The sequence below is a fragment of the Bos grunniens genome, chromosome 1 (genome assembly GCF_055505025.1).
Source record: "Bos grunniens cultivar Pamir isolate PY7600 chromosome 1, Bosgru_T2T1.0, whole genome shotgun sequence".
In the NCBI taxonomy this organism is placed as follows: Eukaryota; Metazoa; Chordata; class Mammalia; order Artiodactyla; family Bovidae; genus Bos; species Bos grunniens.
This window is the reverse complement of record NC_141165.1, coordinates 18,611,810-18,623,972: the sequence shown is the minus strand read 5'-3', so window position 1 is coordinate 18,623,972 and position 12,163 is coordinate 18,611,810. Positions and strand designations below refer to the sequence as shown.

General features: G+C 39.8%; 1 protein-coding gene across 13 annotated transcripts in view; it reads right to left on the bottom strand.

The window, feature by feature from the left end:
• The window catches only part of ATP2C1 (ATPase secretory pathway Ca2+ transporting 1), a 155,113-nt gene that overhangs the window by 79,009 nt on the left and 63,941 nt on the right, over positions 1-12,163 (bottom strand). The window lies entirely within an intron of this gene.

Genomic DNA, 12,163 nt, shown 5'->3' with positions numbered 1-12,163 from the left:
GTGAAGGGACAAGCAGAATGAACCTTAGAGATGACAGTAACCATGACACCTACTCGACATAGCTTCATAAACAAATATCTACACAAAGTGTTTTAACACAGTTCTAGAAATAAATCCCCAATCCACACTTCTTTGTAGACAAAGTTTTGACGAAGTATGTGAAAGAGAGACAAAAGCTACACACTGAAACTTTAGAGAAGAAAACAATTCAGTCGCCTGCCCCACATCCACTGATTTAAACAATACTGAAAATGAAGTGATCATCTTAACGCCAAGACACAAATCTTTAAGCTATCAGGTGAAATGTTTTCAATCTTGAATAATCAACAAACAGGATTAAATATTCCTCTAAAGACAATTTTAAGACAACATATAAGGTCAAAGAATAATAATTTAAGTTAAAGGGTCACTATAGAGGCCTCTATTCATTAAAAAAAAAAAAGCTGTACTTACTCCAAAAAATAGTAAATAGCAATAGCAATGCAAATAACCAAGTTTTGGAACAATCATATGCATGTTTTCTAATCCCACCTATTACAAAGACAATAAATATTTAAGTATTTTAAAGAAAAGACCATAACAATTTTCCTTTAATGATAAGATATTAGTGACCAAAAATTCTTAAGAAACTGAAAACAGAGTACTTTTCTCAACATGGTTATTTTATCTTGTGAAATAATTAAGAAGGATCAAATAGGTTTCCATTGCCTGCAGTGACAATGAGATTAAGAAAATCTTTTATTTCTAAGGTTCATATATATCAGTTTCTTCATATGCGAGGATAAATAGTGCCTAAAGTTGTTTGAGGATTACATCCATTTATGGAGCATTCACCCAACTAGTAATAAGCACTGAAATAGCTGTTTTTCCCAAAACTAATATTTATATGTACATTCTCAATAATATAATGAGCTCAGTAAAGAAGCAAATCATTAAAGTTAATAAAGCTAGATTTGCAACAGTTCTTCTATTAAATATATTACTACTCATAAAAACACTTTTTAAAAAGTTATCCTTTGGTATTTGATACATAATAGGGTCTATGCTGGAATACACTACATAAAATCCCTCAGAAGCATTACATGGGCTCAAAAGAGGTCAAAAGAAGGAAGTGAGACTATTTCACTTAATAAAGGATAAGATAACCCTCTAAATATAAGAAAGGAAGAGGGCAACCCAAAACCAAAGGGTGACTTTACAGAAGACCAACATCAGACTTAGAATAAAGGGTGCCCGATGCTAGGGATGGTGGCAGAGCTGGATGGCCATCCACTGTAAGAACCGGTTTCCACAACACAGAGGGGACACAGCACAGAAAATTCTTGCTGAAAGGCTATGATGCTAACTGTATTTATGCTCCCTAGACTCCATGTCAACTTAAAACTATGAGATCATTAAGTTTTAATCCTATTATCTTTTTAAGCAAATGTTACTGACATTGACCAACTGTGATGGATTGTTAGTTATATAGATCATAAAAATATTTTATCAAAGCAAGATCCTCTATGACCCACCTACTACGGTAATGGAAATAAAAACGAAAGTAAACAAGTCAAACCTGATTAAACTTAAAAGCTTTTGCACAGCAAAGGACACTATAAGCAAGGTGAAAAGACAACCTTCACAATGGGAAAAAATAATAGCAAATGAAATAATGGATAAATGATTAATTTCCAAAATATACAAGCAGCTCATACAACTCAATACCAAAAAAACAAACAGCCCAATCAAAAAGTGGGAAAAAGAACTAAACAGACATTTTTCCAAAGACGACATACAGATGGCTAACAAACATGAAAATATACTCAACATCACTCATTATTAGAGAAATGCAAATCAAAATTACAATGAGATATCACCTCACCCCAGCCAGAATGGCCACCATCAAAAAGTCTACAAACAATAAATGCTGGAGAGGGTGTAGAGAAAAGGGAACACTCTTGCACTGTTGGTGGGAATGTAAATTGATACAGCCACTATGGAGGATGGTATGGAGATTCCTTAAAAACCTAGGAATAAAATAAAACCACCATATGACCCAGTAATCCCACTCCTAGGCATATACCCTGAGAAAATCAAAATTGAAAAAAGACACATGTATCCCACTGTTCATTGCAGCACTATTTACAATGGCTAGAACATGAAAGCAACCTAGATGCCCATCAACAGATGAATGGATAAAGAAGGTATGGTACATATACACAATGGAATATTACTCAGCCATAAAAGGAACGCCTTTGAGTCAGTTCTGATGAGGTGGATGAACCTAGAACCTATTACACAGAGTGAAGTGAGTCAGAAAGAGAAGGATAAGTATCATATCCTAACGCATATATATGGAATCTAGAAAAATGGTACTGGGGAATTTATTTGTGGGGAAGCAATGGAGAGACAGATATGGAAAATAGACTTGTGGACATGGGGAGATGGGAGGAGAGGGCAAGATGTATGGAAAGAGTAACATGGAAACTTCCATTACCATGTGTAAAATAGACAGCGGATGGGAATTTGCGGTATGGCTCAGGAAACTCAAACAGAGGCTCTGTGTCAATCTAGAGGGGTGGATGGGGAGGGAGATGGGAGGGAGGTTTAAAAGGCAGGGGATAGATGTATACCTATGGCTGATTCATGTGGAGGTTTGACAGAAAACAACAAAATTCTGTAAATCAATTATCCTGCAATTAAAAAAAAAGAATATTTTAATTTGTTCATTACTCTTTCAACTAACACCTGCATTTATTGAGAATCTGACTCTGTGCTCGGCCCTTAGAATTTAACAAAGAGCAAAGTGACGGGGAGGACAACTGGAGGGAAGACAGACATTAACAAGAATAGCACAAAGGAAGAGAAACTGAAATAGTCGCTAAGGCTGAGCCAAAGCCTAAACGACACCCAGCTGTGGATGTGTCTGATGGTGAAAGTAAACTCTGATGCTGTAAAAAAACAATACTGCATAGGAACATTGGAATGTTAGGTCCATGAGTCAAGGTAAATCGGAAGTGGTCAAACAGGAGATAGCAAGAGTGAAGATCAACATTTTATGATCACTGAACTAAACTGGATGGGAAAGGGTGAATTTAATTCAGATAACCAATATATCCCTTAGAAGAAATGGAGTAGCCCTCACAGTCAACAAGAGTCCAAAATGCAGTACCTGAGTGCAATCTCAAAAATTACAGAATGACCTTGGTTCATTTCCAAGGCAAAACGTTCACCATCACAGTAATCCAAGTCTATGCCCCAACCACTAACACCAAAGAAGCTGAAGCTGAATGGTTCTATGAAGACCTACAAGTCCTTCCAGAACCAACATCAAAAAAAGATGTCCTTCTCATCACAGGGGACTGGAATGCAAAAGCAGGAAGTCAAGAGATACCTGGAGTAGCAGGCAAGTTTGGCTGTGGAGTACAAAATGAACAGGCAAAGGTTACAGAGTTTTGCCAAGAAAGCACACTGTCATAGCAAACATCTTCTTCCAACGACATGAGGCAACTCATGGACATCACCAGATGGTTAACACTGAAATCAGACTGATTATATTCTTTCGAGACAAAGATGGAGAAGCTCTAAACAGTCAGCAAAAACAAGACTGGGAGCTGACTGTAGCTCAGATCATGACTTATTGCAAAATTCAGATTTGGAATTGAAGGAAGTAGGGAAAACCACTAGACCATTCAGGTATGACCTAAACCAAATCCCCTACGATTATACAGTGGAAATGACAAATAAATTCAAAGGATTATATCTGACAGAATGCCTGAAGAACTATGGACAGAGGTTCATAACACTGTACAGGAAGTGGTGACCAAAACCATTCCCAAGAAAAAGAAATGCAAAAAGGCAAAAGTTGTCTGATGAGGCCTTACAAATAGCTGAGAAAAGAAGAGAAGCAAAAGGCAAAGGAGAAAGGAAAAGATACAACCATCTGAATGCAGAGTTCCAAAGAATAGCAAAGAGAGGTAAGAAAGCCTTAAGTGAACAATGCAAAGGAATAGAGGAAAACAACAGAATGGGAAAGACTAAAGATCTCATCAAGAAAACTGGAGATACCAAGGGAACATTTCATGCAAAAATGGACATAAGAAAGGACAGAAACACAAGTACCTAGCAGAAGCAGAAGAGATTAAGAAGAGGTATGAATACAAAGAAATGTACAAAAAGGTCTTAATGACCTGGAAAACCACAATGCTGTGATCACTCACCTAGAACCAGACATCCTGGAGTGTGAAGTGAAGTGGGCCTTAGGAAGCATTACTACAAACAAAGCTAGTGGAAGTGATGAAATTCCAGCTGAGCTGTTTCAAATCCTAAAAGATGATGCTATGAAAGTGCTACACTCAATATGCCAGCAAATTTGGAAAACTCACAACCCTGGAAAAGGTCAGTTTTCATTCCAATCCCAAAGAAGGGTTATGCCAAAGAATCTTCAGACTACTGTACAACTGTACTCATTTCACATGCTAGCAAGGTAATGATCAAATCCTTCACCCTAGGCTTCAACAGTATGTGAAACGTGAACTTCCAAATGTTCAAGCTGGATTTAGAAAAGGCAGAGGAACAAGAGATCATATTGCCAACAAGCGCTGAAGCACAGAAAAAGCAAAAGAATTCCTGAAAAACACCTACTTCTGCTTCACTGACTATGCTAAAGCCTTTGACACTGTGGATCACAACAAACTGTGGAAAATTCTTCAAGAGATGGGAATACCAGACCACCTTATTTGCCCCCTGAGAAACCTGTATGCAAGGTCAAGAACCAATAGTTAGAATTAGACATCGAACAAAAGACTGGTTCAAAACTGGGAAAGGAGTATGTCAAGGCTGTATATTGTCACCCTGCTTATTTAACTTTTATGCAGAGTACATCATGAGAAATGCCAGGCTGGATAAATCACAAGCTGAAATCCAAATTGCTGGGATAAGTATCAATAACCTCAGATATGCAGATGACACCACTCTTTTGGCAGAAAGTGAAGAGGAACTAAAGAACCTCTTGATGAAGATGAAAGAGGAGAGCGAAAAAGCAGGCTTAAAACTCAACATTCAAAAAACTAAGATAATGGCAACTGGTCCTATCACCTCATGGCAAATAGATGAGGAAAAAATGCAAACAGTGACAGACTTTATTTTCTTCGTCTCCAAAATCAATGTAGATGGTGATTGTAGCCATAAAATTAAAAGATGCTTGCTCCTTGGAAGAAAAGCTATGACAAACCTAAACAGCGTATTAAAAAGCAGACATCACTTTGCCTACACAGGTCCATATACTTAAAGCTATGGTTTTTCCAGCAGTCATATATGGATGTGAAGGTTTGACCATAAGGACGGCTGAGGGCCGAAGAATTAATGCTTTCAAACTGTGATGCTGGACGAGACTCTTGAGAGTCCCTTGGACAGCAAGGAGATCAAACCAGTCAATCCTAAAGGAAATCAACTCTGAATATTCACTGGAAGGACTGATGCTGAAGCTGAAGCTCTAATACTTTGGCCACCTGATGGGAAGAGCTTACTCATTGGAAAATACCCTAAGGCCGGGCAAGACTGAAGGCAGCAGAAAGAGGAAACAGAGGCTAAGATGGTTGGTTGGCATCACCAACTCAATGGACATAAGTCTCAACAAACTCCAGTAGATAGTGAAGGACAGGGAAGCCTGCATACTGCAGTGCATGGCATCGCAAAGAGTCGGACATAACTAAGTGACCAAAAAACAACAAGAAAGAAGGCTTCCCTGGTGACTCACATGGTAATGAGTCTCCCTGCAGTGCAGTGAGTTCAATCCCTGGGTCAGGAAGATGCCTGGAGAAGGGAATAGCTACTCACTCCAGTATTCTTGCCTGGAGAATCCACAGACGGAGTAGCCTGGTGGGCTATAGTCCATGGGGTCACAAAGAGTGAGACACGACTGAGTGATTAACACACACACACACATGAAGGAGAAGTCCACGGCTAAGGGCACTTGGAATCAGAGACCTAAGGAACTCCAACCAAGGCAGGTAAGGTCTGATGAGGAAGTGATGCTTATGGACCTGAGCGGCAAGAAGCCGCCTGAGGCAGGGGATGGTACGAACAGAAGGGCAAGTGAGGAAGGGGGAGCACTGCGAGAGTGAGTCACTAAAAAAGGCCAGCATTCATCCACTCACTCAATTCAGATCCTTGACACATCATCAATGCTCATTATTCTTGCTACTAGGGACACAAAAGTGACTGAAGAGGTAAGAACTCTGGCCTCGTGGAGCCACATACCAATAGGGAGCAAAAGACCATGAATGATACGTTACACAATAAATGTTCTAGTGAACAAGAAAAGAAGGATAAGCAGGAGAGTTGTTTCACTTTACATGAGGGGAGGTGGGACACAGCAGGGCAAGAACCTTCCAGTAAGGTGATGCCATTTTTCAGGCAACTTCATAATTCCATCTTTTCCAAACTTTTTATCTTTTGAGAAAACGGAACTGAAATTTTTTCCATTAAGAGAATTTTGTAAAGACTGAAATAAATAGAAACCTGAAGGTGCAACATCTGGTGAATACCATGGATGAATCAGAACGTCTCAGCCAAGCTGTAACACTTTTCCCTCGTCATCAAAGAAACATGTTGTTTTGTGCTATCCTGATAGAAGATTATGCATTTTCTGTTCACTAATTTCAGACATGTTTCACTCAGTGCTGTCTTCAGTTGGTCTAATTGGGAACAGTACTTGTTGGAATGAATTGTTTGGTTTTCCAGAAGGAGTTCATAATAGAGGACTCCCTTCCAATCCCATCACATACAACATCACCTTCTTTGGATGAAGACCGGCCTCTGGTGTGGTTGGTTGTGGTTCATTTGCCCCATGATCTCTTCTGTTCTACATTATTGTACAATATTTACTTTTCCTCACCCATCACAATTCGTTGTAAAAATGAAACATTTTCATTACAGTAGAGAACTGCATGAGGAAATAGCCAGGAAGGCTTTTTCCACTTTTGTGGAAACCAAACATGAAAGCAATTAACAAATTAACAAGCTGGACTTCCGGTTCAAGATGGCAGAGTAGAAAGGCATGAGCTCATCCCCTCCAGCAAAAGCACCAGAAGTGCGACCAGCCACTGAACAAGTATCAACAGGAGGACACTGGAACCCACCAAAAAAAGATACTCCACGTCCAAAGACAAAGAAGAAGCCGTAGCAAGATGGTGGGAGGAGTACAATCACAATAAAATCAAATATGTCATACTTGCTGGATGGGTGACCCAAAGACTAGAGAACAATAATACCAAAGAAGTTCTCATACTGTTGTAAAGGTTCTGAACCCCATGTCAGGCTTCTAAGCCTGACGATCTGACAAAGGGACTGGCAATTCCCAGGGAATCTGGCCTTGAGTGTCAGCAGGATTTAATTACAGGTCTTCCTGGGGACTGGGGAAAAAGAGACTCCAGTCTTGGAGGCACAAACAAAATTGTGCATGCACCAAGATCCAGAGGAGAGGAGCAGTGACCCCACAGAAGACTGAGCCAAAACTGCCTGCTAGTGTTGGCAGGCCTCCTGTGGAGACGCGGGTCGAGAGGGGCTCACCACAGAGACAGGGGGCACCGGAAGGTCCCGCTTGGTGTAAAACCTCTTGGGAGTTCACCATTAAGCCTACTATAGAGACAACTCTACACATGGGCATCACCAGATGGTTAATACTGAAATCAGATTGATTATATTTTTTGCAGCCGAAGATGGAGAATCTCTATACAGACAACAAAAACAAGACAGGGAGCTGACTGTGGCTCAGATCATGAACTCCTTATCGCCAAATTCAGACATAAATTGAAGAAAGTAGGGAAAACCCCTAGACCATTCAGGTATGACCTAAATCAAATCCCCTATGATTCTGCAGTGGAAGCGACAAATAGATTCAAGGGATCAGATCTGACAGAGTGCCTGAGGAACTACAGATGGAGGTTCATGATATTCTACAGGAAGCAGTGATTAAGACCATCCCCATGAATAAGAAATGCAAAAAGGCAAAATGCTTGTCTGAGGAGGCCTTACAAATAGCTGAGAAAAGAAGAGATGCTAAAGACAAAGAAGAAAAGGAAAGATATAGTCTTCTGAAAGCAGAGTTCAAAAGACTTGCAAGGAGAGGTAAGAAAGCCTTCCTCAGCGATCAATGCAGAGAAATAGAGGAAAACAACAGAATGCGAAAGACTAGAGAGCTCTTCAAGAAAATTAGAGATACCAAGGGAACAGTTCATGCAAAGATGGGAACAATAAAGGAAAGAAACATATGGACCTAACAGAAGCAGAGGCTATTAAGAAAAGGTGGCAAGAATACACAGAAGAACTATACAAAAAAGATCTTAATGACCAGATAACCACAATGGTATGATCACTCACCTAGAGCCAGACAGCCTGGAATGTGAAGTCAGGTGGGCCTTAGGAAGCATCACAACGAACAAAGCTAGTGGAGGTGATGGAATTCCAGCTGAGCTATTTCAAATCTTAAAGGATGATGCTGTGAAAGTGCTGCACTCAATGTGCCAGAAAATTTGGAAAACTCAGTAGTGGCCACAGGATTAGAAAAGGTCAGTTTTCATTCCAATCCCAAAGAAGGGTAATGCCAAAAAATGTTCAAACTACCGCACAATTGCACTCATCTCACACGCTAGCAAAGTAATGCTCAAAATTCTCCAAGGGAGGCTTCAATAGTACGTCATCCAAGAACTCCCAGATGTTGAAGCTGGATTTAGAAAAGGCAGAGGAATCAAATATCAAATTGCCAACATCCGCTGGACCATAGAAAAAGCAAGAGAGTTCCAGAAAACTATCTACTTCTCCTTATTGACTAGGCCAAAGCCTTTGACTGTGTCAATTACAACAAACTGTGGAAAATTCTTCAAGAGATGGGAATACCAGGCCCCCCCATAATGATGAACTAGATTTCTAGTTTGTCTTACATGCTACATAGTAGCACTATTCACCCTGTTAAAGACTAGTAAGAGACTCTTTTTAGCAAATGGTGGACTGGCTAACCATACAAAAAAATAAAATACTGCTGTACCCCTCCTCACACCACATACAAGTTAACTCAAATTGATTAAAGACTTAAATGTAAGAATTTAAACTATAAAACTCTTAGAAGATAAAGACTTAAATCTTCTTGATCACGATGCCCTAGACATAACACAAAAAGTACAAAAAACAAACAAAAAAATTTGATCATCAAAATTGTAAAGTTTCGTACTGCAAAGGACATACATCATCAAGAAAGTTATTTAAAGGGATAATTCACAAAATGGGGAAAAATACCTGTAAGTCATTCATCTGTTAAGGGGCTTATATCTCAATAATTAAACTCTTACAATTCAATAATAAAAGGACCAATAATCCATTTAAAAATGAGTAAAACATTTGAACATATATTCCTACAAAGAAGATATACAAATGAGCAATAAGCATGAGAGCTCCCTCAACATCACACAGATCAGTTCAGTCACTCAGTCATGTCCGACTCTGTGACCCCATGAACCGCAGCACACCAGGCCTCCCTGTCCATTGTCAACTCCCAGAGTTTACCCAAACTCATGTCCACTGAGTCGGTGATGCCATCCAACTATCTCATCCTCTGTCTTCCCCTTCTCCTCCTGCCCTCAATCTTTCCCAGCATCAGGGTCTTTTCAAATGAGTCAGCTCTCCACTTCAGGTGGCCAAAGTATTGGGAGTTTCAGCTTCAATACCAGTTCTTCCAATGAACACCCAGGACTGTCTCCTTTAGGATGGACTGGTTGGATCTCCTTGCAGTCCAGGGAACTCTCAAAAGTCTTCTCCTACACCACAGTTCAAAAGCATCAATTCTTTGGTGTTCAGCTTTCTTTATAGTACAACTCTCACATCCACACATGACTACTGGAAAAACCATAGCCTTGACTAGATGGACCTTTGTTGGCAAAGTAATGTCTCTGCTTTTGAATAAGCTGTCTAGGTTGGTCATAACTTTCCTTCCAAGGAGTAAGCGTCTTTTAATTTCATAGCTGCAATCACCATTCTTCAGTGATTTTGGAGCCCCAAAAAATAAATTCTACCACTGTTTCCCCATCTATTTGCCATGAAGTGATGGGACAAGATGCCATGATCTTCGTTTTCTGAATGTTGACTTTTAAGCCAACTTTTTCACTCTCCTCTTTCACTTTCATCAAGAGGCTTTTTAGTTCTTCTTCACTTTCTGCCATAAGGGTGGTATCATCTGCATAGCTGAGGTGATTGATATTTCTCCCGGCAATCTTGATTCCAGCTTGTGCTTCTTCCAGCCCAGCGTTGCTCATGATGTACTCTGCACAGACGTTAAATAAGCAGGGTGACAATATACAGCCTTGATGTACTGCTTTCCCAATTTGAAACCAATCTGTTGTTCCATGTCCAGTTCTAACTCTTGCTTCCTGACCTGCATATAGGTTTCTCAAGAGGCAGGTCAGGTGGTCTGGTATTCCCATCTCTTTCAGAATTTTCCACAGTTTATTGTGATCCACACAGTCAAAGGCTTTAGCATAGTCAATAAAGCAGAAATAGATGTTTTTCTGGAACTCTCTCGCTTTTTCAATGATCCAGAGGATGTTGGCAATTTGATCTCTGGTTCCTCTGCCTTTTCTAAAACCAGCTTGAACACCTGGAAGTTCACAATTCATGTATTGCTGAAGCCTGGCTTGGAGAATTTTAAGCGTTACTTTACTAGTGTGTGAGATGAGTGCAATTGTGTGGAAATTTGAGCATTCTTTGGCACTTCCTTTCTTTGGGACTGGAATGAAAACTGACCTTTTCCAGTCCTATGGCCACTGCTGAGTTTTCCAAATTTGCTGGCATGTTGAGTGCAGCACTTTTCACAGCATCGTCTTTCAGGATTTGAAATAGCTCAACTGGAATTCCATCACCTCCACTAGCTTTGTTCGTAATGATGCTTCCTAAGGCCCACTTGACTTCACATTCCAGGATATCTGGCTCTAGGTGAGTGATCACACCATCATGATGATCTGAGTCGTGAAGATCATTTTTGTATAGTTCTTCTGTGTATTCTTGCCGCCTGTTCTTAATATCTTCTGCTTCTGTTGGGTCCACACCATTTCTGTCCTTTATTGAGCCCATTTTTGCATGAAATATTCCCTTGGTATCTCTAATTTTCTTGAAGAGATCTCTAGTCTTTCCCATTCTATTGTTTTCCTCTATTTCTCTGCATTGATCGCTGAGGAAGGCTTTCTTATCTCTCCTTCCTATTCTTTGGAACTTTGCATTTAAATGGGTATGTCTTTCCTTTTCTCCTTTGCTTTTCGCTTCTCTTCTTTTCACAGCTATTTGTAAGGCCTCCTCAGACAGCCAGTTTGCGTTTTTCCATTTCTTTTTCTTGGGGATGGTCTTGATCCCTGTTTCCTGTACAATGTCATGAACCTCCGTCCATAGCTCATCAGGCACTCTATCAGATCTAGTCCCTTAAATCTATTTCTCACTTCCACTATATAATCATAAGGGATTTGATTTAGGTCATACCTGAATGGTCTAGTGGTTTTCCCCACTTTCTTCAATTTAAGTCTGAATTTGGCAATAAGAAGTTCATGATCTGAGCCACAGTCAGCTCCCTGTCTTGCTTTTGCTGACCATATAGAGCTTCTCCATCTTTGGCTGGAACAAATATAATCAATTTGATTTCAGTGTTGACCATCTGGTGATGTCCATAAGTATGGACACCAACATCATTACTCATGAGGCAAACAGATATCAGAACCATAACGAGGCAACATCACACGCACTAGGATAGCTACACTTAAAAAGACAGACAATACGGAATGCTGGAGAGAATGCATAAAAACTGGAGCCCTCATACACTGTTGGTGAAGTGCTAAAAGGTACAACCACCATGGAAAGGTTTGGCAGCTACTACATACTATTACTATGTTATTATGCAAACATTTCAGCTTAAAAACTTTTGAGCCACCTAATGCTCCAATTTTGACAATTATAAAATGCAAATAAGTTCACAGAAGTTTAGTCGAAAGTAACCATCTTACCATCCAAAAGTAAACCATTTTAAGAGATAATATGTCTTTCACATGTTATTTAGGAATTCATGTCTGCAGACTCAGGTTTCAAGGAAAACTTTCCTGAGTTAAGCCATGAAGAATGGATGGCAGAGAATGGCTAAGACATGCCA